The sequence below is a fragment of the Bos indicus genome, chromosome 6 (genome assembly GCF_029378745.1).
Source record: "Bos indicus isolate NIAB-ARS_2022 breed Sahiwal x Tharparkar chromosome 6, NIAB-ARS_B.indTharparkar_mat_pri_1.0, whole genome shotgun sequence".
Taxonomy (NCBI): Eukaryota; Metazoa; Chordata; class Mammalia; order Artiodactyla; family Bovidae; genus Bos; species Bos indicus.
Window position 1 is genome coordinate 68,242,908 of NC_091765.1, and position 18,357 is coordinate 68,261,264.

The following is an 18,357-nucleotide window of genomic DNA, read 5'->3' on the forward strand; positions in this document are numbered from 1 at the left end:
AACCTTTGTCGGCAAAGTATTTAAGTAAAAAAATAAAAGATACGTCTTTACTACCTGTGTCACTCTCCCCAACCTCAGCTGTGATTCCTCCCTGGAACATGCCACTGGGACTCAGGGAATGTCTTGAGTTGGAAGAGAGGCTGTGGGTCATGTGGAAGGCCTTTATCATTTCACATCTTTCCTGACTGTCCTAATTAGTCTCTACACCTCTGGCCTCTTGCGAGCCCCTCTGGCATCCACTGGGCCTTCCTTCTGTTCCTCGTGTTCACCCAGTTCTTCCCACCTGAGTGAGGCCTGGTATGGAGCCTGGACTCCTCTCCCCATCAGGCATGTGCTGGTTTTTTCCTGCTCATTCTTCTCTGACTCTTACTCATGGGGACCTGCCTTGACCCCATGCAGCCTAAAGTGGGTCTGCCTTTTCCTTGTTCATAGCACTTATCATGCATTATCATGAACACTCTTGTTAGTGTGCTTACTCCTTTAAAATTTATTTCCCCTTCTTCAGTGTCCTCTTCCTGAGATAAGGACCAAGATGGTATTATTTTGCCCACCATTGTATACTTAGCATCTCATATTTGGAAGGGCCCAGTGAAGAGCTGCTGAATGAATGAATGAATGAACCAATGAGTCTGAGCCCAAAGGCTGGATGTCAGGATACTGTTTGGGAGAATCTGTGTTCCCCCCAGTACACCCCCAGACCACTGTTCCTCCATGTGATTCACTGCTTTCTTTTCACTCCCACTTCCCCCCTCTAAATAAAAAGGAGACACAATTCTGTTGCTAATTTTGCTCTGTGTTACCGGAAGTCAGAAATAACTTTATTTCGTGGTCTAAAAGGAAGAGCTTTCTAATCGGTTTTGTGATAAAATTGAATAGCCCTACGTTACGAAGTTTATCTTCCAACAAATATGCTACAGGCATTTGACCTTTTAACATCTTGCTACAATAGAGTCTATGTCCCTACCCTCACTTCTACTTTCCACCAGAATGTTCTACTTAATTGTCTGAAATAATTAGAAGTTATCCATCAGATAGTAAAGAATTCACGTGCAATGTGGGAGACCTGGGTTTGATCTCTGGGTTGGAAAGATCCCATGGAGGAGGGCATGGCAACCCACTCCAGAATTCTTGCCTGGAGAATCCCCATGGACAGAGCAGCCTGGCAGGCTGCAGTCCATGGGGTCACAAAGAGTCGGGCACGACTGAGAGATTAAGCGCAGCACCCGTATGCCATGGGCATGTGTTATATAAATTCATTACTTGGTACTGATTGGACAAATGTGGGGTGCCGCTGTATTCTTCTAGGTACTTTCAGAGATAAAAGAGAAAAGACATGGGTCCCTTCCACAAAGGATAGATCACTTCCCAAAGAATTAGGATAAAATACAACATCCATAGCCCTAGAAGTGGACAACACTGAACAGAGCCTTTCTTTACTAAAATTTTATTTTTTTTAAAAATTTATTGTAATATAGCTGATTTGCAGTGTGTTCGTTTCAGGGTTTTTTTGTTTTTGTTTTTAAATTCTATTGATATATAGTTGATTTACAATGTTGTGAACAGAGCCTTTCTTAGGTCATGCCTCAGTAGCTGCCGGAGCCTCAGGATCATGATGGCAAAGTTGATTATCGCTGGCTAATGCTATGGAAACTGTGGCTGATTTAGAAAGTGCAAAAACATTCATAGCAGGCTGCAGCTTGAGCAATTTCCATAGCTCTGTGCTGTCCCCAGGAAAGATCCCAGTTCATTAGCAGGGCCCGACAGGATTCAGCCCCTGCCCGTCTTTCCAACACAGCGATCTTAGGCCCTTCAGGGGTCCTACAGAGAGGCTGAGGTTCTCTCTTCTCATGTTTCATGCTTTTGCATATGCTGGGGCTTCAGCTTCTGCATTCTCCACCCCTCCCTCACCCATTTTTTAAAAAAATTGAAGTATAGCTGATGTGCAGTATTATATGTTACAGGTGTACAAAATAGTGAGTCAGAATTTTTAAAGGTTGTACTCCACTTATGGTTATTACAAAATATTGGCTCTAGTCCCTGTGTTGTACAACGTATCCTTGTAGCTTATTTTATGCATAATAGTTTGTACCTCTTAATTCCATCTCCCCTTCTCTCTCCCCACTGGTTAACCACTATTTTGTTCTCTATAACTGAATCTGTTTCTTTTTTGTTATATTCACTAGTTTGTTGTATTTTTTTAGATTCACAAATAAATGATATCATACAGTATTTGTCTTTCTGGGTCTGACTTATTTCACTTAGCATGATGTTCCCAAAGTCTACACATGTTGCAAATGTTGTTTTTTTAATGGCCTAGTAGTATTCCATTGTACATATACCACATCTTCTTTATCCATTCATATTGATGAATGCTTAAGTTGCTTTCATGTCTTAGCAATTATAAATAATGCTGCTATGAACATAGGGTATATGTATCTTTTGTAATTAGTGTTTTTTGGGTTTTTTGGGATATATACCCAGGAGTGGAATTGCTGGGTCATATGCTAGTTGTATTTTTTGTTTTTTGAGAAAACTCCATACTGTTTTTCACAGTGGCTGCACCAATTTACATTCCCATTAACTGTGTATGAGGGCTCCCTTTTCTCTACATCCTTGCCAACATTCATTATTTGTGTTCTTTCTTATGATAGCCATTCTGACAGGTGTGAGGTGATACCTCATTGTGGTTTTTAACTTGAATTTCTTTGACAATGTAGAGCACCTTTTCAAGTGCCTGTTGTCCATCTTCATGCCCTCTTTGGAAAAATCTCTATTTGGGTCTTCTGCCCATTTTTTACTCAGCTTGTTTGCTTGTTAGATGTTGAGTTATGTGAGCTGTTTATATATTTTGCATATTAAACCTTATCAGCAAATATTTTCTCTCATTCAGCAGGTTATCTTTTAGTTTTGCTGATTGTCTCACTCATTCTTAAAGACTATGCCTAGGGATCACTTCTTGACAGCTTGGCCAGACTCAAGCTTGCTTTCCCAGCTCCTGGGTTCCCATTGCGCTTTGCAGTGGATACCTATTGTGTATATGTGTGTGCATATATACGTGTTTGTTACGCACGTATGTGTATACAAGTTTAACAGTTATAACTAACATGTATTAAACACGATGTGCCACGTGTTCTTCTGGTCTCTTTTCACCTTCTAACCATCCGCACAGCAGTCACCTGACAGAGATGCTAATAACTTAGCCAGGAAGTGACAGGACCAGCATTTGAACCCAGGACTGAGAGCCGTACATTTCAGAACTGTCTCTCAACTGTCATCACATTATGTTACAACCACTGATGTCGTTCATGGTCACTCCTCTTGACTGTGAGCTCCTTGAGGGCAGGGACTGATCTTGCTCAGTAAATGGAACACAGTATGAACTCAAGAATGAGTAAGTGAGTTTAATGAGGCATGGAATTAAAAAAATGAATAATATCTGGTCCTTTATTTCAAGAGACTCACAGTCTCTTTTTCTCCTTTTTTCTTCCCCAAATGGTTGCAGGGCCTTTTAAAAAATCTGAGAAATTGGTATTATTATTCCAGCTTTACATGTAAGAAAAATGAGGCCAAGAGAAGTTCAGTAACACAGCCAAGGTCATAGCTGGGAACAGGCACAGCCTAGATTCAAACCTTAGTGGCTTGGCTCCAGACTCATGCTCTGAACCTCTAGAATAAATATGTCTCCACTAGCCTCAGTGGGCAGAAAAGACACAAAAACGGATGCAAAACTAGAGACAGGTATGGAAACTTAGGCAGCAAGGTAGGGAGAAGGAGCAGCCTGCCATGAGACTGACTGAAGAGCAGGCCCTAGTTGGGAGGGCAGGGTAGGGGATGCATAGAGAACAAAATCCTGGTGGGAATCTCTATAAGTGCCTTAGGGAGGCACTCACAACCACCTCTGGGCTCACTCACAACCACCTCTTCCCTGCTGGTTAAAAGGGACTCGGACTGGGAGCTGGTGGGGAAGTTTCCTTGTGTGTGTGTGTGGCGGGAGGGGGGCGGCGGGGGGGGGATGGTGGGATGGGCATCTTGAATGACCTTGGAGTGGCCAGAGCAACCCTCACCTTCCGGCCTTCCTTTTTCTTGTGCCAGCTCCCCACTTGCCAGCTGCCTACTTCTGTGAATCACAAGATCTCGTTGAGTCACTCATTCCCTCTCTGAGGAATAAATAATGTCAAGTCTCACAAAAGCTGAGCAGTTGGCAGAAAGCATCATGCGAAGATGGAGCACGGGTTCTCTTTTCCTTTGTGAACCCGCATGGCTGTCAGGATAGGCGTGTTGCCAGGCTCTCAGCATGAGCTTTTGGGCCATCAACCCAGAGCCCTGCTGTTTTAGTTTTGTTTAGACTTGATGCTCAGGCTGCCAGACTCAGCAAGAAGCAAAGTCAGACCCAAGGATCATAATTTTGGCCCAAATGGGGAAAATCTGAAATATGAAGATGAGTGTACATCAATTTGGTCGTGTCTCCAGTCTTCCTGAGACAGGCCTATCCTTTATTTTGCTCATGAATGCCCATGATTGACATCCTGAAAGTTAATTTAGTACTTTAATATTCCAGAGCTGCTTCCCACAGCCTACAATGTGCAGAGCCCTTTAAATGCAAAATCCAGAATGCTCCTGCTGTAGCAGAGAGAATATGCAGTCAGGCAGAGGACAATCATATCTTGTGGCAGATATTTTGACCTCTCTCTAAGAGGGCGCTGTCATCTTTGTGTCTTGGTGTCTGATCTGAGCCTCTCTCTAGAAGGGCCCCCCAGTGTGGCTGGAGTAGGGGTAGCAGTGTTTTGTGTGTGTATGTGTGTTAGTCACTCAGTCATGTCTGATGCTTTGCGACTCCATGGACAATAGCCCACCAGGCTCCTCTGTCCACAGAGTTCTCCAGGCAAGAATACTGGAGTGGGTTGCCATTCCCTTCTCCAGGGGATCTTCCCAACCCAGAGATCAAACCCAGGTCTCCTACATTGCAGGTAGATTCAGAAAAGCAATTTGATTTTATAGTGAAAAATACAACAGGGTATAAACACAAGAATGGATTTTGCTCCTTGCAGGGCATAATTCTACTTCAGAAGAGAGGCTAATTAATCAAAATCTAATTGATAGAAGTTTGGGTAAAGCTGACGTGTTTTGAAAAACTAGACTTTCTTTTTTAGAGCAGTTTTAGATTCACAGCAAAATGAAGAAGAAGGTACAAAGATCTCCCCTCACCTCCACTCCTTTACATCTTTCCCCTTATCAACCTGCCCCAAAAGAATGGTGTGTTGGTTGTAACGGGTGAACCTGTGTTGACACATTATCACCCAGAGTTCAGAGCCTATGAATTTAGTACTTGGACTCGAGCTAGATTGCCTGGATTCAGTTATAGCCCCACTGTATGCCTATAGACTATAGTTATATTAATATAAATAATGGCTTGGCATGGTATCTGACACATAGGTAGAGCAAGCAGTTTGTGTTCATGCCCATCTCCTTCAGAAAAACCCTCCCTAGCCTCTTGTGCAGCAATCCTTCCTGTGTGCTATTCTTGAATGACCTCTTTATTTGCCTCGAAGATGTGAGATCCCTGGAGGCAGGGACTGTCTTTCTCACCTTCATGTCTGTGGCAGTAAAACCACCTTAAGATATTAATTTTGTTCCATACTCGTTCAGCAGCTTGAGCAAATAGTGGGACCTCCCCATAGCAAGAAAATCCTCAAGGCTGGCCTTAACTCTGTGGCCAAAATTTTGGCTCCCTGTCCGCCAATGCCAAAGAGAAATACGGAGACAGAGTTTAGAGGAAATGGAAAAGAGGAGCTTTATTATTTTTGCCAGGCAAAAGAGAAACACAGCAGGCTAGTGTCTCAAGAACTGTGTCCCCCTTTCTTGAGAATAGGGAGAGGTTTAATATCCTCTTGAAGGTTTTGCTTTTTTTTTTTTCTCTTGCAGAGTTTCAAAATGGCCACAGCTGGCATCAGGCAACTCAGTAACTGGGTCTTGTGTTCTGAAGTTATCCGCCTGTGACCTTCTTTTTTGAGATGGAGAATGCTACAAGAGTGTAGGGGGAAAAGAAAGCCAGGTGCTGGGTATAGTTTATGGGTCAGAGAGTAATTTGCTTTGTGAAGGACAAGTCCAGCTACAAGTGTTTGTTAGTAGTAACAGCTAAAGAATAACCAAGATTGTTTAATTCTTGTGGGCCAAACTTGAGGCCTGTTTGACTGGTATGTGCCAAAGGTTGTTCACTCATTTTCTGTTGTTGCTGTGACAACTCCAGGTTTGTTGATGTCTTTTGCATCAGAAGTAAAAAGGGAGAGTTCATTTAAAAAAGCATGAAGCAGGCATCTAGAACATCATTCCTTTGTAAAATTTCGTTGTAGGAAAAAAGAGCCCTAGCTGAGAGAGGAAGAAGCGGACTGATCCTAGAGGGAAGATTTTGAGTTTCTGGAGGGACTGGAGAGGAAACAGAAATGTGTGGAACCTGGAGGAGTGGAGGCCAACACTTCTCTCCCTCTTTCTAGATCTGGTCTGTGAAAGGACCTCATGGCAAAAGAGCTCCAGTGTGCCCCGAGGAGGGAGGTTCATTGAACATTCAGCTTCATAAGTTGTGGTGCTGGGTTGGGGCCACAGATTTCAAGGGATTGTGTGGATTTTGACATTGACCATCTCCACTACACCATAGGGGATCAGAGGACAGTCTAAAATGCTCTGGGCTGTGCCAGAGTCCCAGAGCCCTCCTCTTGACCCTAGGAGAAGGTACCTCCCCTCTCTGCCCCCATCAAATTCACAAGTTTGAATTTCCTGAGTGGCAGGGTGCACCTAACAATTGTAATTTTATCTAGAGACATAAGAACGTGGCCCTTTCTGAACCGTGGTGAAATGAGGTAAAATTCACACATGCAGTGTGTGCATGATCCTTGCCAAAGCAGGCCTGAGTGTGTTTGGTAAGTGGATGATACAGGAAGCATCTTGAAATGGATCCAGTCTATTTGAATGATACTATAGAAAGGGTAGTTTTTGTTTACCAGCTTTGAATAAAGATTTTCCAGGGCAATATCCTGAGCTTTTAAAGCACATTCAAATAAGTTGTCTTTGAAGAAAGATTCAAAAGACTTTCGTGGCTGCAAGTAAGCAACAAGTTGAGTTTATAACTCTCAGTCTTATATTTGTTGGTTGCCCAGGCAGCTAAGCCTGGCTGCTTAACACTTGGACCCTGGAAAGATTGGAGTCTCCAGTCAGAACTTGTATCACAAAGCCCCACCTAATATGGTAAAGCTTGTTAATAGGCAAAACACCCAACTGCTACTTGGTATACTGCCCTTCATTTCACAAAGCTGCCTTGTACCTACATTTCCTGGTCTTTGTTCAGAATGAAAGTTGTTTAGGCTGTTCTATTCTCAGTTACTGGCAGTCATTCACTCAAGAATTACTCAAATGAATTAAATCTAAAGATAATAAAAATATATATATATATATATTCCTTTAGTGTCTGCTCATTCCCCTCTTCAGCTTCAGTCTTCAGAAACTTCTTTCTAGGTTGCTTTAATAACCTGCAGACTTGATTTATTTTCTTGCCCTTCTAAGTATCAGAAAAGCATTTACAAGAAAGAAAATAAATGGAAAAGCAAGAACAGGCTAAACAGTATGACAAAGAATTCAGGCAAATCTTGAAAGGTGAGATATTCCAGTGGACAACTGCTTTGGACTCTCAGCAAGTCAGCACCATAGAAACCAAGGATTTTATGGAGGAAAAGAAATTGGGACCCAACCACAAGTGCAGCCTATGGTCCTAGATTACATTCTACTTTGAACTGTTTTGAACATCTATTGGGAGAATAATTGTGAAAATTGGAATAAGACTTGGGTCATAAATGATATTAAAGCTCATTAAGTTTTAATATTAGGATTAATATTGTGGCTTGTTGGGAGTAAAAAGAATTCATTTTGGTTACATAGGATGTCCTTATATTTGTGAGCTGCATACTGAAGTATTTAGGGGTGAAATGCCATGATGTACAGCATAAAAAAATATGAATATAAAAGAATAAAATCTGGAAGAACTGAGTTATATCTCACGTTAGATCTTCCTTATTACATGATCCAGTTAACTTGAAAGTCTGCTTCACTGTACATGAGTATAGATATGGTACACGAATACCTAGGTAGGGAAAGTACATGGAATCTGGGGTATGTTTTGCATTTAGTAAGTGTGTGAATTTGGATGTTTCTCTCTGTGCCTGCTTCCCAGCTGTAATATAGGTGTAGTATTAGTGAATCTATTACAGAAGGTAATTATGAGATTAAATGAGTTAGTATATATAAGCTCATTAAAACAGTTCTTGGCACAAAGTAAACTGCTACGTAAGTGTTAGCTCTTATTTTTATTATTGTTTTTGTTATTAAGGAGTATGATTCTAGAAGATCTTTGATAGAAAAAGTATCAACACATACTTTTGTGTTGGCAAAAACTGATATAATCAGCACAGCTTCTTGAAATTTTTGATATGTTTTTAGTAGCTGTGGGAGGCCTATATTCCTAGGGACCCATCTCTGAGTTCTTCCTTACAGTATATTGAGAAATGTCCCAACCATTGTTTTAGGGATTGGTGAACAGTGGTGAGACCTAACAACATTTTTTTTTCTCATTGGTTATAATAAGGCTTTGGGGTTAGTGTCCTATTAAAAAATCCTAAGTTTTAAGTGTAATTAAATAATAGATAAGCAAAGATACTACTAGAAGTAGAATCTTCTGACAGGAATACTTCTTTATTAGAGATGCTAGAATTCGAATTCATCTTTTCTTTAAAAAAAATTAGTGAAAATAATATGTGATGACTATCTTTATGTGTCAATTTGACTACCCGCAGATGCCCATACTAAAAATGGACTTCTCTGATGGTCCAGTGGTTGCGAATCTGTCTGCCAGTGCAGGGGACCCTGGTTCAATCCCTCGTCTGGGAATATTCCATATGCCATGAGGCAACTCAGCTCGCGTGCCACAACTACCGAGCCCGCACGCTAGAGCCCGTGTTCTGCAACCAGAGAAAGCCCTGAGCAGCGACGAAGACCCAGAGCAGCCAAAAATAAACAAATAAAAATGAAAAAAATAATTCTGATTGTATCAATTATCTGATCCAGGATGTTTGTGGATAAGATTAGCCTTTGAGTCGGTAGACTCAGTAAATTGTCCTCCACAATGAGGGTGGGCATCATCCAATCTGTTGAGGGCCTGAACAGAACAAAAAGGTGGAGAAAGGTCTAACTTGCTCTGTTTTTCGCTGCCTCACTGATAGAGCTGGGACTCCTCATCTCATTCTCTTTGAACCTTGGATTGAAATTTACACCATCAGCCCCTCTGATTCTCAAGCTCTTGACCCAGCTTTCCTGTGTCTCCAGCTTGCAGATGTAGACCATGGGTCTTCTCAGCCTCCATAATTACATAGGCCAATTCCTCATAACCTCTGTCCCTTTCTCCTAACCAGTAGGAGATATATTTGTTTGTTGTTTAGTCACTAAGTCGTATCTGACTCTTTGCGACCCCATGGATTGTAGCCCTCCAGGCTCCTCTATCCATGGGATTACCCAGGCAAGAATACTGGAGTGGGTTGCAATTTCCTCCTCTAGGGGATCTTCTCAACCCAGGGACTGAACCCATGTTTCCTGCATTGGGAGGCAGATTCTTTACCAATGAGCCAACAAGGAAGCCAGGAGATATATATCTATACATATCTGTATCTAACACAGTATAAGATGCCTTTATAAATACATCCCTTCAAGCAAATCTGACACATGATGATTTAGGACTACAGTTGGTCTCTGTTATTAACAGAATAGAAAGACAATAAATATGATTTTGTAACTATATTTTCAGATTTTCAGTTTAGATAAATGCTGTCCCTCAATTAATACTCCAAATGGCTTTAGTTTTCAGTGTTTCATGTCAATTTTGGCTTTTTGGGGTCGCAAAGAGTAGGACATGACTGAGCGACTAATCTGATCTGATCTGATCTGAAACTCAGCAGTGGCCACAGGACTGGAAAAGGTCAGTTTTCATTCCGATCCCAAAGAAAGGCAATGCCAAAGAATGCTCAAACTACCGCATAATTGCACTCATCTCACACGTGAGTAAAGTAATGCTCAAAATTCTCCAAGTCAGGCTTCAACAATACGTGAACTGTGAACTTCCTGATGTTCAAGCTGGTTTTAGAAAAGGCAGAGGAACCAGAGATCAAATTGCCAACATCCACTGGATCATGGAAAAAGCAAGAGAGTTCCAGAAAAACATCTATTTCTGCTTTATTGACTATGCCAAAGCCTTTGTGTGGATCACAATAAACTGTGGAAAATTTTGAAAGAGATGGGAATACCAGACCACCTGATCTGCCTCTTGAGAAATCTGTATGCAGGTCAGGAAGCAACAGTTAGAACTGGACATGGAACAACAGACTGGTTCCAAATAGGAAAAGGAGTACATCAAGGCTGTATATTGTCACCCTGCTTATTTAATTTATATGCAGAGTACATCATGAGAAATGCTGGACTGGAAGAAGCACAGGCTGGAATCAAGATTTTCAGGAGAAATATCAATAACCTCAAATAATGCAGATGACACCACCCTTATGGCAGAAAGTGAAGAGGGACTAAAACGCCTCTTGATGAAAGTGAAAGAGGAGAGTGAAAAAGTTGGCTTAAAGCTCAACATTCAGAAAATGAAGATCATGGCATCTGGTCCCATCACTTCATGGGAAATAGATGGGGAAATAGTGGAAACAGTGCCAGACTTTATTTTTTTGGGCTCCAAAAGCACTACAGATGGTGAGTGCAGCCATGAAATTAAAAGACGCTTACTGCTTGGAAGGAAAGTTATGACCAACCTAGATAGCTTATTCAAAAGCAGAGACATCACTTTGCCAACAAAAGTCCGTCTAGTCAAGGCTATGGTTTTTCCAGTGGTCATGTATGGATGTGAGAGTTGGACTGTGAAGAAGGCTGAGCGCCAAAGAATTGATGCTTTTGAACTGTGTGGTATTAGAGAAGACTCTTGAGAGTCCCTTGGACTGCAAGGAGATCCAACCAGTCCATTCTGAAGGAGATCAGCCCTGGGATTTCTTTGGAAGGAATGATGCTAAAGCTGAAACTCCAGTACTTTGGCCACCTCATGCAAAGAGTTGACTCATTGGAAAAGACTCTGATGCTGGGAGGGACTGGGGGCAGGAGGAGAAGGGGACGACAGAGGATGAGATGGCTGGATGGCATCACTGACTCGATGGACATGAGTCTCAATGAAGTCCGGGGGTTGGTGATGGATAGGGAGGCCTGGCGTGCTGCCATTCATGGGGTCACAAAGAATTGGACACTACTGAGCGACTGAACTGAACTGAATAACTTTTTATTATCTTTCTTCTAATATAAACAGAGCCTTTGAACTTTAGGCACTGTGAGGACTTTGCAAGGTGTTCCAACAGCACATTTATCTTAGGTTTCAGAGTAAGCTGATAGTTCAAGATTAAATGGATGTGTATCAGAGAAAGTCCTAAAGGGCTAGGTTAAAGTTTACAATTATGAGAAATTATGAAAATTATTTATTTGATAAGGTCTGCATTATCAAACTTTCAGCCTCAGAAATGAGAACATTGTTATGACGTTACTATATCATAATTTCATAAAAGCAAAACTTTATTTAAAATATACACATGAATAATTTAACATCTCCTGACACTGAATGACAAATACCTTGCTAACATACTTCACATGAGATGTCTCATAACTTACCACAACACTCAAGGATCTTTCATGCCTGTTTCCCTTGAGATAACTGATATGCTGACAGGTTAAAAACTGGATTGAAATTTAGAATCAATGATTTATTCTTCATCCAACCAATATTTATTGAGTGCTTACTAGGTGTCAAGCCCAGTTCTAGGTTCTGGAGATACACAGGTGAATAAAACATCAAAATTCCTGCTTTGAGAATTGGGAACACAGTTCTCTGGAGTCTAGCAGTTAGAATTGAAAATTACTTCTTAAATGGTTAGGTGGCATTCTAGCCTGACTGTTTATAAGTTTAACTCTACAAGATGGTTTCTTTTTCCTGATGGAGAAAGGTCCCCAAACACATCCTAAGTCTACAAAGGGTGAAAATCTGGACTAAAGCTAGACTCCTCGAGAAAAACAAATAAACAAAAACCAAAAATAAAAAACACTCTTTGACATAGCTGCTGCTGCTGCTGCTGCTAAGTCGCTTCAGTCGTGTCCGACTCTGTGTGACCCCATGGGCTACAGCCTACCAGGCTTCTCCGTCCATGGGGTTCTCCAGGCAAGAACACTGGAGTGGGTTGCCATTTCCTTCTCCATTGACATAGCTGCTTCCTTAAAAAACAAAAAACCAACACACTCACACACACACACACACACACACACACGTTTCTCTGTATCTTTTCAAATCATCACCCATTTTAGACAAACTTTCTGAACATAAGGCAATACCCTATACAATTCAGGATTGCCTAGCCAGTGGACTATTTTTCTCTGTTATAGATACCTGGTTGCAATAATTTTTATGTAGTACAAAAAAAAGGAAACCTCAGTGTATTTCCGTAATACAGTGACCTGAATTTGCTGGGAGAGACTGTAGCTCATCAGGTAAGGTTTTTACTCCCTTAGCAACCAAATTGCCCTCATGCTGCAAACTATAACAACCTTTGCAGTCGCCTGACCTACTTAGAGAACCCAAAGTGCACACCAAAGCATCTGCATCTCCGAACACCATGGCCCATATGTACCTCTAACCTATAATTTATGGTTCAAGGTTGCTGTTTGTTATGTTACATGGGCAAAGAGTCTCAATAAGACATTTTAAAACAGTGACATTTCCCTATAGACAGCTTCTGCACCTATCTAAACTTTATGTAATTTAAAATAGAGCACAAGCTTTTCATATTGAAAAGTACTCGGATAAGCAAATAATGGGATGCCTTCAGCAGTAATCATGAGCATATAAAAATTTTAAATCATCATCCTTATACTATATAGTTATAATAATGAACACATTTTTTACTTCTATTTTCAAATATGATGATTTATGATCTTTATATCTGAGAACCACTTTACAGCCTTAATACATACATATTATATTAAAGGAAGTGAAAGAATCTTGAAATAAGATTTTCCTCTCCTCCAGGTTTCTGAAGATAGCTCTCATTTCTTTTACCATTTATTGAGAAAAAGCTCATATGATTCATAGTAATGTCGGATTTTTTAATAACAATGCCCAGGAGGTTTGAGCTGTGTATGAAAATTTAAAACAGACGACCTTAGGATACTGGAGTTTATATTCATATTAAACACCTACCTAGTTCTTCTGAATTTAATGAAAGTAAAAAGCAAAATCTTCCTGAACAGAGAGTCTCAGGTAAGCACAGCGCCATGCACAGGAATAGATGGGAAATTTCAGTGCAAGGTATCACATCATGAAAGGGACAGTGAGGGGATGAGGCCATCATTTTACATCATTTAGTGTAAATGATTGCTGTCTTCACCTTGAACACCTCATCTTACTGCCATCTCATAATCTTGACTGTGAAATTGAACTATATATTATGTTTTTGTTTCTTATTATTGGGGGGGAGGTTCTCTTTCCTCTCCTTGGCACTAGGGACAATTTGATGATAAGTCATTGGATAAAGGCTTTGGACTAAGAAAGAGAACAGAGAGTCCCACTCTGGCTCTAGGGGACCTGCATACATTTTTGTTATAGGACAAAACATCCCACCTTCTGGGCCTCAGCTTCATTAGCTGTAAAAAGGACAGCACCGGACCAGATGATCTCTGAAGTTTCACTTTTGGCTGCAAAATTCTATGGTTTAATCTAGTTTCAGCTATGGAAACTAAGAAGCAAAATGTTAACTGTAAGAGGCTAATGGTTACATACTCTGTTTCACCAAATTCATAAAGCAAAAACGTAATCCAAATTCCTCCAAGAGTCGTCCAATTGCCCACGGGTGGTACTGTGGCAAGGTCGATATCATTCCTCACTCAATGTTTCCTTTTATTGAAGGGAAATCCATCAGGAGGCACTCCTGGCATCTCTCTGCACTATCCTCGCTCTGCTCTTGGGGAGGTACAGCAGTTTGTCTAACAGGTGAATTTAGAAGGAGAATGAGGACCAACCTAGATAGCATATTCAAAAGCAGAGACATTACTTTACCAACAAAGGTCCGTCTAGCCAAGGCTATGGTTTTTCCAGTGGTCGGGTATGGATGTGAGAGTTGGACTGTGAAGAAAGCTGAGCACTGAAGAATTGATGCTTTTGAACTGTGGTGTTGGAGAAGACTCTTGAGAGTCCCTTGGACTGCAAGGAGATCCAACCAGTCCATTCTGAAGGAGATCAGCCCTGGGATTTCTTTGGAGGGAATGATGCTGAAGCTGAAACTCCAGTACTTTGGCCACCTCATGGGAAGAGTTGACTCATTGGAAAAGACTCTGATGCTGGGAGGGATTGGGGGCAGGAGGAGAAGGGGATGACAGAGGATGAGATGGCTGGATGGCATCACTGACTGGATGGATGTGAGTCTGGGTGAACTCCAGGAGTTGGTGATAGACAGGGAGGCCTGGCGTGCTGCGATTCATGGGGTGGCAAAAAGTCGGACACGACTGAGCGACTGAACTGGACTGAACTGCAGACAGGGTTGCTAGCCATTCCCTTGGACTCCTCTTGGGAGCTGGTGTCCCTGTGGAGAATGTGTGTCCTGCTCTGTTCTTTCATGCTATCAGTTTCGAGGACCAAGACCCTGCCTTGGGGGTTCTGTAGTCACTATGGGTAAGTTTGTCTAGTTCAGGGGTCTAGCATTATGAAAACATTTGGCTTTAGGTCAAAGCCACATTCTGCAGTATCAGCCTTCATAGTAGCAAGCCTGATATTTTTATTTCTTTGTGTCTTATTATTGAACTATATTTCTAAAATAGTTCAGAACTTGGATGAGTCAGACAGGACTGAGCAACTGACACTTTCACTTTAAGTCCCAATGAGAGTACTAGATGGTCCTAACAGATGACTTTGGCCATGAACTTTCCACTTAGACTCATGCAGGTCTTCTCCCAGCCTTGATGTCTCTGTTAAGGTCTTAATGACATGATTGCAAATTCTGGCATTCGAGATGCCAGAGATCATTATTTTAGCCAACAATTACACAGCTACATGGCACTCACAGTTCTCAAATGGAAGCCAAATACTTAAACAATCACCACATAACTTAAATATATTGCATTCAATTTATTACAGAGCTGAATCGAGATGGGAAAGAAGAAGCATTTATTGCATGATATGGATGTTGGCTGAAATTTGAATAATCAATCTACCCTTATTGCAATTTGTTTCCCCCTTGAATCCAGAAAGAAGGGCTTAAAGTCACAGAAACTATGCAGTTTAATAAATACTTGAGGGCCTAGTATGATGTCTGGACTTCTTTAGGTGCTAAGGGATACAGCAGTGGACTGAATACACACAAATGTGTATCCTCAAGGAGCTTGTATTTTAGTAGAAGAGACACACAATAACCAAAGTAAACAAGTAAATAAAGGAAATAATTAAATAATGTAAATAAATGGAATACAGTGGCACAGTGTCTAGGGTCAAACAACCTGGGGTCAGAACTCCATCACTTTCGAGCCATATGACCTTCACCTCCATGTGCCTCAGTTTCCTCATCTGTAAAATGGCTTTAATAAAACTTTGGAAAGTTTATCATGAACCAATGCCCAAGAACTGCAAGTGGGCCATGTGACTGAAGAGCAAAGTGCAGTAGAGAGGGGTGATGCATTGGGACTCCAAGTGTAATTCACCCAGTTGTGTCTGACTCTGTGACCCCATGGACTGTACAGTCCATGGAATTCTCCAGGCCAGAATACTGGAGTGGGTAACTGTTCCCTTCTCCAGGGGATCTTCCCAATCCAGGGATCGAACCCAGGTCTCCCACATGGCAGGTGGATTCTTTGCCAGCTGAGCCACCAGGGAAGCCCTTCGGGTTCCTTCAAAGAAGAGCCTAAAATGGAAATTTAGGTTCAGTTCAGTTCAGTTGCTCAGTCGTGTCCGACTCTTTGTGACCCCATGAATTGCAGCACACCAGGCCTCCCTGTCCATCACCAACTCCCAGAGTCCACTCAAACTCATGTCCATCGAGTCGGTAATGCCATCCAGCCATCTCATTCTCTGTCGTCCCCTTCTCCTCCTGCCCCCAATCCCTCCCAGCATCAGAGTCTTTTCCAATGAGTCAATTCTTTGCATGAGGTGGCCAAAGTATTGGAGTTTCAGCTTTAGCATCAGTCCTTCCAAAGAAATCCCAGGGCTGATCTCCTTTAGAATAGACTGGTTGGATCTCCTTGGTACCTATGATTTATTAAGGCTGTGCTCTCAGGAAAAAGGTAGAGAGAAAAGCAGAAGAGAGCAGATGAAGGAGCTAAGCAAGGACGAGGCCTCAGCTGGTGTGGACTGGCCCTTGGGGAGCTCTGGAGCATGATTGCAGTACAGAGTGATCCCCCTTGAGACCAGCGGGCTGGCCTTTTATACCCTCAAATCAGTGAGTCATTGGCAGTGGGCCACCAGGAGAGTTTCTCAGTCCCTTTGTGCTGCTATTACAAAAACCACAGACTGTGTAGCTTATAAACAACAGAAATTTATTTGTCATAGTGTGGAGGCTGGAAGTCTGAGATCAAAATACCAGCATGATGGGGTGAGGGCTCACCTCTGGGTTGCAGACTTTTCCTTGTATTGTCACTGGTAGAAGGGGCTAGGGAGCTCTGCAGGGTTTTCTTTTATAAGGGCCCTTATCCCATTCATGTGGGCTCCACTTTGATAAACTCATCAACTCTCCAAGGACCCACCATTGTATTGCAGGTTAAGACCTCAACATAGGAAGTTTAGGGGGACACAAACACACAGACCATAGCCGTCAGCTAAAGTCAAGGTGTCAGCAGAGCTGCATGCCTTTCTGGAGGCTCCAGGAAAAGGCTGAAAAGAAGAGCTGCAGGGGGCACCTTGCTGCCTCACCTCCACGTCCTCAGTGATCCAGGTCTGCTCCAAACCAGAGTATCCCCCACATAAAGCAGCAGCCTTGCAGGGAGATAGCCCCGCATCCCCAGAGGCAGCACCAGGCAGCCCATGAGAGAAATGTGATCTTTAAGAGGCAGAAATGAAGCAGCAGCCATTTGAAGGTTGGTGGAGGGAGTTAGGGGCAGTTGCCAAGGTGCTGGTGAGTTTTAGTCCAGCTCTTCTTCCCAAATGCTGGCCCTATTGACCAGCAGTTACCCCAGACCCATCAGGAAATGTTTTGCTGTGAGCTCATTGTGGTGGAAGCCAAAAGAGCCAACAGAGGCCTCCTTCCTGACACCTCTCCATTAGCCTTCTCCACCATTGATTTCACCTAGCATCAAACTTGTCTACCTGCACCAGGTACTTTTCTCTTGTACTTCCGGACCTCTTCTTCCTCAACTTCCCCCAGATTTGTGCAACATCTAATTCCATAATAAGCAATCTCTCCCATAATACTCATAGTGGTATTGCTTCTCTGACTGGACTTTACTATTGTAGGAGGGAAAGATAATTAACTTTTTCTTATCACATTTCTAGGGGCATTTTATCATTTTATCACAACTTTATGGCCGTCTGTCCTTGAATATAATGAATATATATCAGTATAATCAATGAGACATTGAATATAATGTCTTTGAATGTCTGATATGGGAGGCACAGAAGAACTCTTTTCAGGAGAACCTTAATCTGTATAGAGATCTTTGTCAGTGAGACAAACAGAAATTGGGGGCCAGAGAGACAGCAGAAAGATAAATTCTTCACTCTCATATCTTGCAGAGAACTGAAAATTTCCCATCTCCAGAGCTGTTATCTTCCAGTTTCTTCTCCTTGTACTTGGCTTGAGTCTTTCTATCTCATCACACAGTATGATGCTGAAGAGAGGCCAGCAGGACTTAATTCAGTCACGAAATTGCTAAATTTACTCATTCATAATCTCCTAGTGTAATGAGAAGTGTGTTGGCCTGAGGCTCAGAGGATCCGGTTTCTAGTCCTAGTTGCCAAGAACCCTCTAACTGGGGATTGGGGGAAGTCATCCAGACCCTATGGGGTTTGGTGTTTTTGTAAGATGTTTTATAATAGACAAGTTAATTGAATGGATTATGGATCTTCTGCTACATACCTAAATTCATTGCTCTTGTAAAAGTCTTTTTAGAAACTTGCCTTTTAGCTTTTTACATTAGAGTTCTACCAAGTCCAGTGCATGCCTCTCAGAAGTGATATAATAATAACTACACGGATTGCCACAGCACCCTCACTGATCCCAAGGTCGGACGGTGCTGTGTCACGGTGGGATCACACAC